Raw genomic sequence first — 10,617 nt, 5'->3', positions numbered from 1 at the left:
TTTTTAAAGATTTTATTTATTTATCTGTCAGAGAGAGATAGATAGAGAGAGAACGCAAGCAGGGAGAGCAGCAGGCAGAGGGAGAAGCAGGCTCCCCACGGAGCAAGTAGCCCAATGTGGGACTCAATCCCAGGACCCTGGGATCATGACCCAAGCTGAAGGCAGACGCTTAACCGACTGAGCCACCTAGGCGTCCCTCAAGATATTTTTTTTTTTTTAGATTTTTTTTTTTTATTAATTTATTTGAGAGAGAGAATGAGATAGAGAGAGAGAGCATGAGACAGGGGAGGGTCAGAGGGAGAAGCAGACTCCCCGCTGAGCAGGGAGCCCGATGCGGGACTCAATCCTGGGACTCCAGCATCATGACCTGAGCCGAAGGCAGTCGCTTAACCAACTGAGCCACCCAGGCGCCCCAAGATATTTTTTAAATTCCCTTTTGATTTCCTATTTGATCCAATGTTTATTCAAGAGTGTGTTAGTTTCCATGTATTTGTGAACTTTCCGTTTTCTTGCTGTTATTGACTCCTACTTTCATTTTTTTGTACTTAGAAAAGATACTTGGTATGATTTTGATCTTAAATTTGTTAAGACTTGTTTGTGATCTGACATGTGATCTATCCCAGAGAATATTCTCTGTGTGCTTGCGAAGAATGTGTATTCTTCTGCTGTTGGGTGAAAAGTTTTATATATGTCTATTATGTTCATAGTGTATATGTTTGGTATATAGTGTTGTTCAAGTCCACTGTTTATTGATTTTCTGTCTGGATGTTCTATTATTGCAAGTGGGGTATGAAGCCTACTATTGTTGTATTGCTGTCAATTTCTCCTTTCAGGTCCATTAATATTTGTTTTACATATTTAGGTGCTTCGATATTGGATATATATTTGTAACTGTTTCTTTTGAGTTGACCCTTTTAGCATTATGTAATGACCTTTGTCTCTAGAAACAGTTTTTTTCTTCTTTTTTTTAAGGGGGGCGCAGAGGGAGAGAGAGAATTTCAAGCAGGCTCCACGCACAGCATGGAGCCCAATGCAGGGCTCGATCTCATGACCCTGAGATCATGACCTGAGCTGAAACCAAGAGTCCCAGGCTTAACTCACAGAGCCACCCAGGTGCTCCTCTAGAAACAGTTTTTAAATTTTTAAAATTTTTAAAAAATATTTTTATTTATTTATTTGAGAGAGAGAAAGAGAGAGTGAGAGAGCACAAGCAGGGGGAGTGGCAGAGGGAGAGAGAGAAGCAGACTCCTCGCTGAGCAGGGAGCCCAATGTGGGGCTGGATCCCAGGACCCGGACCATGACCAAATGAAAGGCAGACGCTTAAGTTACTGAGCCACCCAGGTACCCTACAAACAGATTTTGACTTAAAATATACTTTGTCTAAGTATAACCATTCCTACTTTCTTTTGACTACCATTTGCATAGAATAACTTTTTCTATCCCTTCACTTTCAGCTTATGTGTGTTCTTGAATTTAAAGTGGGTTTCTTATAGACAGCATACAGTTAGATCTTGATTTTTTTTTAAAGATTTTTTAATCTATTTTTTAACAGAGAGAGAGAGAGACAGCGAGAGAGGGAACACAAACAGTGGGAGTGGGAGAGGGAGAAGCAGGCTTCCCGCGGAGCAGGGAGCCCGATGCGGGGCTCTATCCCAGGACCCTGGGACCATGACCTGAGCCGAAGGCAGACGCTTAATGACTGAGCCACCCAGGTACCCCTAGATCTTGATTTTTTATTCTCTTGGCTACTCTGTATCTTTTTCCTGGGGAATTTAGTTTATTTACATCTAAAGTAATTATTAATAGGGAAGGATTTACTGTTATCATTTTTTAACTGTTTTGTTTGTCTTGCAGTTCTTTTGTCCCTCTTTTCTCTCTTGCTGTCTTCCTTTGTGTTTTTTTGCTTTTTTGTATTGTTAAGTTTTGATTCTTTTCTCTTTTCCTTTTGTGTATCATCCAGAAACATTTTCTTTGTGGTTACCAAGGGGCTTACCTAAAATCTCTTAGAGTTGTAACAGTCTATTTTAAACTAATAACAATTTTACTTGCATACAAGAACTCCCACATTATATGCTACTGATGTCATAATTTACATCTACTAATACTCTGTATCCATTAACATAACTTAGAGTTGTTGAAATGGAATTTGAACTCATAGTGTAACTGCAGGGTCTACGTGCCAAACCTAGGTCACAATGACTCTCGCCCCCTAAAAATATAGTATGGTTCTGTTCTTGGTCTCCAAGTAGATGGATGAATCAATGTTACTCAGTATCATTCATTCAGAATAAACCAGTATTATCATGATACTGAAGCTTCCTAAGTTAGGATACTCTATATCTATCATAAAGGCCTTTTCAGAGGGCTATACTGTACAAAATAGGTACTCTATTCTTCCATTTATATAAAAAATATTTATTTATTTTTAAAAAGATTTTACTTATGAGAGAGAGAGAGAGTACAAGCAGGGGAAAGGGCAGAGGGACAAGCAAACTCCCCACTGAGTAGAGAGCCCAATGCAGGGCTCGATTCCAGGACTGAAGATCATGACCTGAGCCGAAGGCAGACGCTTAACTGACTGAGCCACCCAGGCGCCCCTATTTTTTTTTTTAACTTCAAAAAGCTTTATTGAGGTATAATTTACATATTATAAAATTCATCCATCGTATATAAGCATATAATTCCATCACCACAACTCAGTTTTATTTATTTTTTATTTTTTATTTTTTTTAAAGATTTTATTTATTTATTTGAGAGAGAGAGAGATAGCGAGAGAGGGAACACAAGCAGGGGGAGTGGGAGAGGGAGAAGCAGGCCTCCCGCAGAGCAGGGAGTCCTATGGGGGGCTCGATCCCAGGACCCTGGGATCATGACCTGAGCCGAAGGCAGACGCGTAACGACTGAGCCACCCAGGCGCCCCACCACAACTCAGTTTTAGAATATTTGTCAGAAGACTGACAAAGTTCCATTGTGTCTGTTTGTAGTCAATTTCTGCTCCTACCCTGAGACCCAGGCAACTACTCTTTTGCCTTCTGTCTGAATATGTTTCCCTTCTCTAGAAATCTCATGTAAATGGAATCACGTAATACATAGTTTTGAAAATATCTGGTTTCTTTCTCCTAGCATAGTTTTTGAGGTTCATCCATATTGTAGCATGTATTAGTACTTTATTTTTATTGGCAAATAATAGCCATTGTATGAATATGCATGACTACATTTTGTTTGTTCATTCTCTAGGTGATGGAAATTGGGGTTGTTTCCAGTTTTTATGTCACTGTTATGAAAAATGCTACATGAATGTTCATATCAAAGTTTTTGTGTAGATACGTATTTTCATTTCTCTCTCTTTTTTTAAAGATTTTATTTATTTATTTATTCGAGAGAGAGAGAGAGCATGAGCATGGGGGAACAGCAGAGGGAGAGGGAGAAGCTGACTCCCAACTGAGCAGGGAGCCCAACACAGGACCCTGAGATTATGACCGGAGCCGAAGGCAAGTTACTCAACCAACTGAGCCACCCAGGCTCCTCTCATTTCTCTTGAGGAAATACTGTTAAAAAACAAAGTTCAATCAAATAAATTTGAAGATCTAACTGGTTTTATTAAACAACTCATGAATTATGCAGCATTCCATCTAGCTAGTTGGGAACTAACTTGTTGCCCAGAATGGAAGGTTTTTATAGATGGAAGGTGGGGGCAAGAAAATTATTAGCAAAAGTAAAGGATTGTTCCAGATGATGCTGTTTGAGAGGGGCAGGGAGCAAGAGGTCTTACCTCGCAGATTACCTTATCTTTCTTTGGGGGTTAGAGAGGATCCAGGGGACAGACTCATGGGCGCTGATGGAAAGAAAAAATTTCCTCACTGATCAGTTGAGGCCACATTTCTGGGGGAGGTTGAAACTGCAGTTAGATTGGGTAGTAAGCCCCGGTTTGGGACCTTGGTTTAAGTGACACCCTGTTGGGCTTGCAATTTTCTTTTTAAAACAATACTTAAGAGTGGAATTGCTGGATCATATGGTTAAGTATATGTTTAACATTTTAAGAAACAGCCAGACTTTTCTCATCTCAAGCAGCCGTACTATTTAACAGTCCTACCAGCAATATATGAAGGCTCCACTTTTTTCATATCCTCGGCAACAGTGTTGAATTATAGCCATTTTACTGGATGGGGAGTGGAATCTCATTATGGTTCTAATTTGCATATCTCTAATAATTATTGACATCATGCCTTGTGTTTGGGGTCCTTTTTAAAATTTTATTTATTTTATTTTTTTAAAGATTTTATTTATTTGACAGAGACACAGCAAGAGAGAGGACACAAGCAGGGGGAGAGGGAGACTTTTTTTTTTAATTTTTATTTATTTGACAGAGAGAGACACAGCGAGAGAGGGAACACAAGCAGGGGGAGTGGGAGAGGGAGAAGTAGGCTTCCCACGAGCAGGGAGCCCGATGTGGGGCTCGATCCCAGCACCCTGGGATCGTGACCTGAGCTGAAGGCAGATGCTTAACGACTGAGCCACCCAGGCGCCCCGCAGAGCCTTTTTTTTTTTTAAAGATTGTATTTATTTGAGAGAGAGAGACAGTGTGCACAAGTGGGGGGGAGGCGCAGGGGGAGAAGTAGACCCCCTACCGAGCAGGGAGCCCAACGTGGGGCTCGATCCCAGGACCCTAAGATCATGACCTGAGCTGAAGGCAGATGCTTAACCACCCAGGCACCCCTTGTGTTTGGGGTCTTGATGGCTACCTCCAGGTTCCATAATTTGCTAGGAGGACTCACAGAACTGAGTTTGAAGTCATACTCGCGGTTATGATTTATTACAGTGAAAGGACTCACAGCAAAGTTAGCAAAGGGAAAAGGAGCTAGGGGTGTGATCTGGAGGAAACTGGGTGTAGATTTCTGAAAGTCCTCTCTCAGTGAAGTCACACAAGATGTACTTAATTCCCCCGTGAGCTGGGACAACAGATGTGAAATGTTGTTTACCGGGAAATCTCATTAGGGTGTCAGGGCCCAGGGTTTTTACTGGAGGGCTCACCCTGTAGGAACCACCTACCTCACATGTACCAAAATTCCACGTTCCCAGAAGAGCAGGTGTTCCGCATAAACCACATTGTTTGCACACAGTGAACCTTTATTATCAGGGAATGGTGGGAACGCTCCTGAATTCCAAGTTCTTAGCCAATCAGTGATAATCCTCACAACAAGGACTTTTCTAAGGATAGCAGTTCCAGGCTTTCTGTATTAACTCCTTGCGCACAAGCATTTTTTCACGTGCTTATTAGGCATTCATGTGTTTCTTTTGGTTAAATATCTCTTACAATCCTTTGTTGTTGTTTTTTTTAATTGGGCTGTGTTGGGCTGCCTGGGTGGCTCAGTCAGGTAAGCGTCTGACTTTGGCTCAGGTCATGATCCCAGGGTCCTGGGATCGAGCCCCGTAGTGGGCTCCCTGCTCTCTCCCACTCCCCTTGCTTGTGCGCTCACACGCTCTCTCAAGAGAAAGAGAGAGAGAGGAGCAGAGTGAGAGGGACAAGCAGACTTCCTACTGAGTGCCGAGCCTGACACGGGGCTTGAGCTCAGGACCCTGAGATCATGACCTGAGCCAAAACCAAGAGTCAGACGCTTAACCAACTGAGACACCAAGGCACCCCCCCCCAAAAAAATTGGGCTGTGTTATCATGAGTTGTGAGTTGTGTATTCTGGATGCATTTCTTTATTAGATAATGGAGATGCAAGTTTTTCTCCCAATCTGGTACTTGTCTTTTCATTTTCTTAATGGTCTTTGGAAGTGTAAATTCTAAGGGTGATGGCATTTGTAGCTTTTTTGTAAATACCCTTTATTAGGTTGAGGAAATTCCCTTCTCTTCCTGATTTGAGGATTTTTGTCAAGAATGAGTATTAATTTTATAAAATGCTTTTTCTGAATTTATTGAGAAGATCAGGTAGTTTTAGTCCTTTATTCAATTGAAGTGGTGTAGGACATTGATTTTTCCTCTGTTAAAACAGCTTTGTATTCCTGGGATAGATTGCTCTTGGTCATGTTACATAAACCTTTTTTAAAAAAATTTCTTAAAAAGAGTTTAGTTATTTGAGAGAGAGAGAGTGCACGTGTGCACTCCTGGGGTCGGGAGGGACAGAGGGAGAAGGAGAATCCTAAGCAGACTCCATGCTGAGCAGGGAGCCCCACAGGGGGCTGGATCCCAGGACTCTGAGATCATGACCTGAGCCAAAACCAAAAGTCAGATGCTCAACCGTCTGTGCCACCCAGGCGCTCCTATAATTCTTTTTATATGTTGCTGACTTTGGTTTGCTAATGTAAAAGATTTTTATGTTTATATCCATGAGAGAGAATGGTCTGCAGTTCTGGAGTTTTGAGTGACAGTTTCGTCTGGCTCTAGAGTCAGAGTCATACTGGCCTCCCAGAATGATTCCGGAAGTGTTCCTCTCTCCTGTTTTTTTTTTTTTTTTGGTGTCCATCAACAGATGAATGGATAAAGAAGTTGTGGTATATATATACAATGGAATATTATGCAGCCAAAATTGTGTAGCTTCCCTGAGTGTCAATTTTACAGAAAGATTGTGGGGAAATAGTAAATAAAAATGGCCCTATTTAGAAGCAAATGTAAAATTTCAAGATAAAATACTGTCTGTAGTGGTCTTTAAGATCTCCAAGTTTCCCCATTCCTTCTCTTACTTTGTCCTTTTCTCAGGTAGAAAAGTTTGAAAAGGCCTAGGTGAGTCTGAATCCCAGTTCCAGTACTTATCAGCTGTGTGATCTTGAGTTTACCCACTCAATTCAGTGTTTTGATTCATAATATGAGTATGATAGATTTTGTCAGTTTTAAGAGAGAGATGAGAGAACTTGTGGGAAGGTATGCAGAAGTGTTTAGTGGATAGCAAATGGCAGTAAATTCTCACAAGCAAGGGCATTTTGGGACAGGGCTAGGGAGGTGTTCAGATGGCGCAGGGTAGAGTTGGTGAGAACTAACACAACATGGTCAGTAAGCGTAGAAATCCCAGGTAGGGGTTGGCAATCCGGCTTTTATTAAACAAGATGATTCTGATGCCTAAACATGATCTCTAAAATTGAGAACCACTGCATCACTACTAGCACCCGGAGAAGTGATTAAGCACCCACCTGAGCGCTAAGGGCCTAGGCACCACGAAACTGCTTTGTTCTCAAGAGTGCAAGGTCGGTCCTGAGATCTAGTCCCGCATGGGGCTCCTTGATCAGCAGGGAGCCTGCTTCTCCCTCTGCCTGCCGCTCTCCCTGCTTGTGCTCTCTTTCTCTCTCGATCTCTCTCTGACAAATAAATAAAATCTTAAAAAAAAAAAGTGCAAGGTTGATGGGTGGGTGGAGCCAAAGGTATGGATTTCTACAAGGAAGATCTGGAAACGGTATTTAAGGTCGGCCATCGGGAAGTCAAAGGAAGCCTTTCTATAAGAAGGGGGGCGTCATGGGTCCTAGAGCTAGAAAATGCCACCCAATGGCATGACCATGGCGGCTCGGCCCGTTTGCCCACGTGATCATGGCGTTTGCTGATTTGTGCACTCGCAGGTTTTCCAAAGGCATCGTGACCTTCACCCTTCGGTTCCTCTACGGTCCAAGGGGGCGGGGACCTTTGTCCTGGGCCCGCCAGGTGAGGCTCTGGGAGCTTCCTGCCCTCACAAGCGGCCCTTGTGACATCACCGCCACCCCGAGGTGCGGGTCCTGTCCCCGGCGACGTCACAGAGGCCCCGCCGGTCCCCGGGCGGCTGGGCTTCCCGGGCGCAGGCAGCTGCTCCAGGCGCGTGGGTCGGGCGTGCGGAGGCTGGGGCGGCGCGTGCAGAGGGGAGGACACCCGGGCTGGTGCGCAGTCCACGCTCACCGCTGCTCTGCTGCAAGGCCAGCTCCAGGAGGGGGGCAGACGACCGGCCTTTGCAAAAGGGCCACTTCAGTTTGCCTTGGAGTAAATATTCAGAACAGTCGCCAAGACCCTCGAGACTCGGCGCGCCCCCAGAGAGGAGGCTGGGGCCCAGGAGGCGGCGGCGGCGGCCGCAGGGGATGCTCTGCGCCGACATCCAGGCCTCGGGATGGCCCCGCTGAAGAGGAAATGCATCTGTGACCTGTGCACCTGCGGGTAAGGGGGCCGCGCCCTGGCCAAGGACCCAGGAGCCTGGCTTTTCAGACCCCGAAGCTAGGCTGAGACCTCCGCCTGGGCTGCGTGAGTCGTCCCCTTGCCCAAACTTCCTCGGCTGCAGTTTTGTCAGCTAGCGTTCAGTGCCGCCGCGTTGACTCAGTCTGGCGAACGTGCCTGTCCTCAGGCCTCTAAATGTGTTCCTTCCCTCAAAGCTGCACAGAGCTTGAAAACCGGCCCAACGCCCAGTCTGTGCTCCTCTCCCAGCGGCCCTGAAAGGGTCCAGGATAGAAAGCCGTGGCCAGGTTGTCGTTGGACTTGTTTCGGAAGGGGATGGGACGGGCAAGAGAAGGCCTTCTGTAACAGACTTCCTCTGAGTGAGAGATTATCGCTCCTTGGTCAGAGAAGTGTAAGGTGTTTGTAAAACCCGTTTAAACCACTGGTGCAGAGTGGAGCAAGAAGGAAAGGAAATTATTTTGCGCACTTGTGTTGGTCGGTTGCCTTTAAGGACCAGTCCTGGGTGAATCGCCACAAAGGCAGGTGGTCCCAGGGAGAAATCGTGGGCTTTCCTTAAAGTTCTGTGGCTGACTCCTCTCTCCTGTGTCTCACGAGGTCTGACCTGCTCCTTCCACTTCCCAGGACATTGGGGGAGCTGCTGGGCTTGGGGACCGCGGAGAGGCATCTGATGGAAGGGTGGGCCCCAGGACCGGTTCTCCTGGGCCATGGCTAATGGTGGGATCTTGGGCAGCTAACTGAACTTCTTCAGGATTCTCTAAGGATTACATGACTACGATGGGTGAGTCTCCTGCTACTGGATTGTGCTTGATCTAGCTTGACATCTTGAAATCACAGAAAATGCTCGCCCACCGCAGTGCGCTACATGAGTGTAGGCGATGGCACCGGTGGTGGGGTAAAGTAAAGGGAACTCCGAACACTGGGTTCAAAACCCTATGCATCTCTGCGATCAAGGGATGGTCCTCGATCTTGGCTGCTCATGAGCGTCACCTGGGGAGCTTTAAAACTCTATCAGCTGCTCAGGCTGTTAAGCCGTCCTCGGTGAGGGTGGGCCCCACGGGCAGTCTGCAGGTGATTCTGATCATTTGCCCGGACTGGGAACCACTGATCTGGATCACATCCCAGCAGGCGTCTTGCTTCGGAGCATCGTTAGGTGGCACTAGAGCAGTAATTTAGTGTAGGGCTGCTACTTTTGCACAGGACTGGGGCAAAATCTCCATGGCTCCCCCTCCTCTGGGGACCTTCACATCACCCTCCTGCCGCCGCCACCTCCAGAGGTACTAGGATCTTCAGGTAGGGTTGTTATTAGGATTTAATCTGCACCGTTGGGGGCATTGGGATGGAAAGCGTATTTATCCATTGGTTAGGAAGGCAGAAATCCTCCCCTAAGAGGTGCAAAGTGTATGCAGTGACCTGGCCCCTTACCGTCCCTGTTGTAGAACTGCTTCTCCGGGTGTTCCTGATGACTCTGCCCCCTTCATCCTGCAAGGGGGCTGTTCGCCATCAGAGGCAGAGTCTGTCCTTGGTTCTCTTTGCTTCCTCCTCATCCTGTATCTGCCCCTCCACTCTATGGTTTCAGGCTGTGGTCTCTGGTTTGACTCCTACCTGTCAGCCCCTCCGCTCTTCTCTGTCTTATTTCACTTCTCAAAGTGCTTGTTGACCCACCTGGCTATCTCATTAACCTTAAGAGCCTCCGAACATTCTCCATTGCCCCTTTGTCCCAGTATCTGCCCCATTAATGGTGTCCGTAATCTTCCATTTACCCTGGATTAAAACATTTGAGTCTTCTCTTATTCTCCCTCATCCCCAACATCTCATCATTTCCAAAGTGTGGTTTCCTTCTCCTTTAATGGGTCCTTTCCTTTTTATTGCCATTGTTCCCTCCTTGGTTCTCTCATTTTTATGTTTGGAAATTGGTTCTAACCTCTCTAACTTGGTCTCCCATGATTGTCTTACATAAAACCACTCCTCGAATTGGGTAGAGCTTCCTGGCTTTTCCTGAATGGACTTCATGACCTAGTATCTCTGTTCCTTGCCCTAGCCTGCCCCTCCTCTAAATGCCTATGTCCCCTCCTCTTACTATGTGACCTTTTAAAGCCTTGTTTGGATTGCAAGTCTCCATTAACCCAGCCCTGTAGCTCCTGATCTTGGTTCTAGTTATATGTCTGCATACTTTATCCCCACCCATTTGATTTGTATATACCTGGAAAGCAGAGACCACGTTTTCTATGCTATATAATCTTAACACACTATTCTCCATTTGGTTGTCAAAACAGCTTTTTGAATAACAAGATAGATTTTTTTTTTGTTTGTTAAGGTGATATGCTGGAATGGATTAGGAAGGTAAAATTTACAGCTCTGTTGTCCAGTAGGGGTGCCACCAGTCACCAAAATTAATTAAATAAAATGAAAACTTCAGTTCCTCATTACACTAGCAGCATCTCAAAGTGTTCAGTAACTACCTGTATGTCGTGGCTACTCTACAGGGCAGT

The sequence above is a fragment of the Leptonychotes weddellii genome, chromosome 14, assembly GCF_054177405.1.
Source record: "Leptonychotes weddellii isolate Sample4059 chromosome 14, ASM5417740v2, whole genome shotgun sequence".
In the NCBI taxonomy this organism is placed as follows: domain Eukaryota; kingdom Metazoa; phylum Chordata; class Mammalia; order Carnivora; family Phocidae; genus Leptonychotes; species Leptonychotes weddellii.
This window is presented reverse-complemented; position numbering follows the sequence as displayed.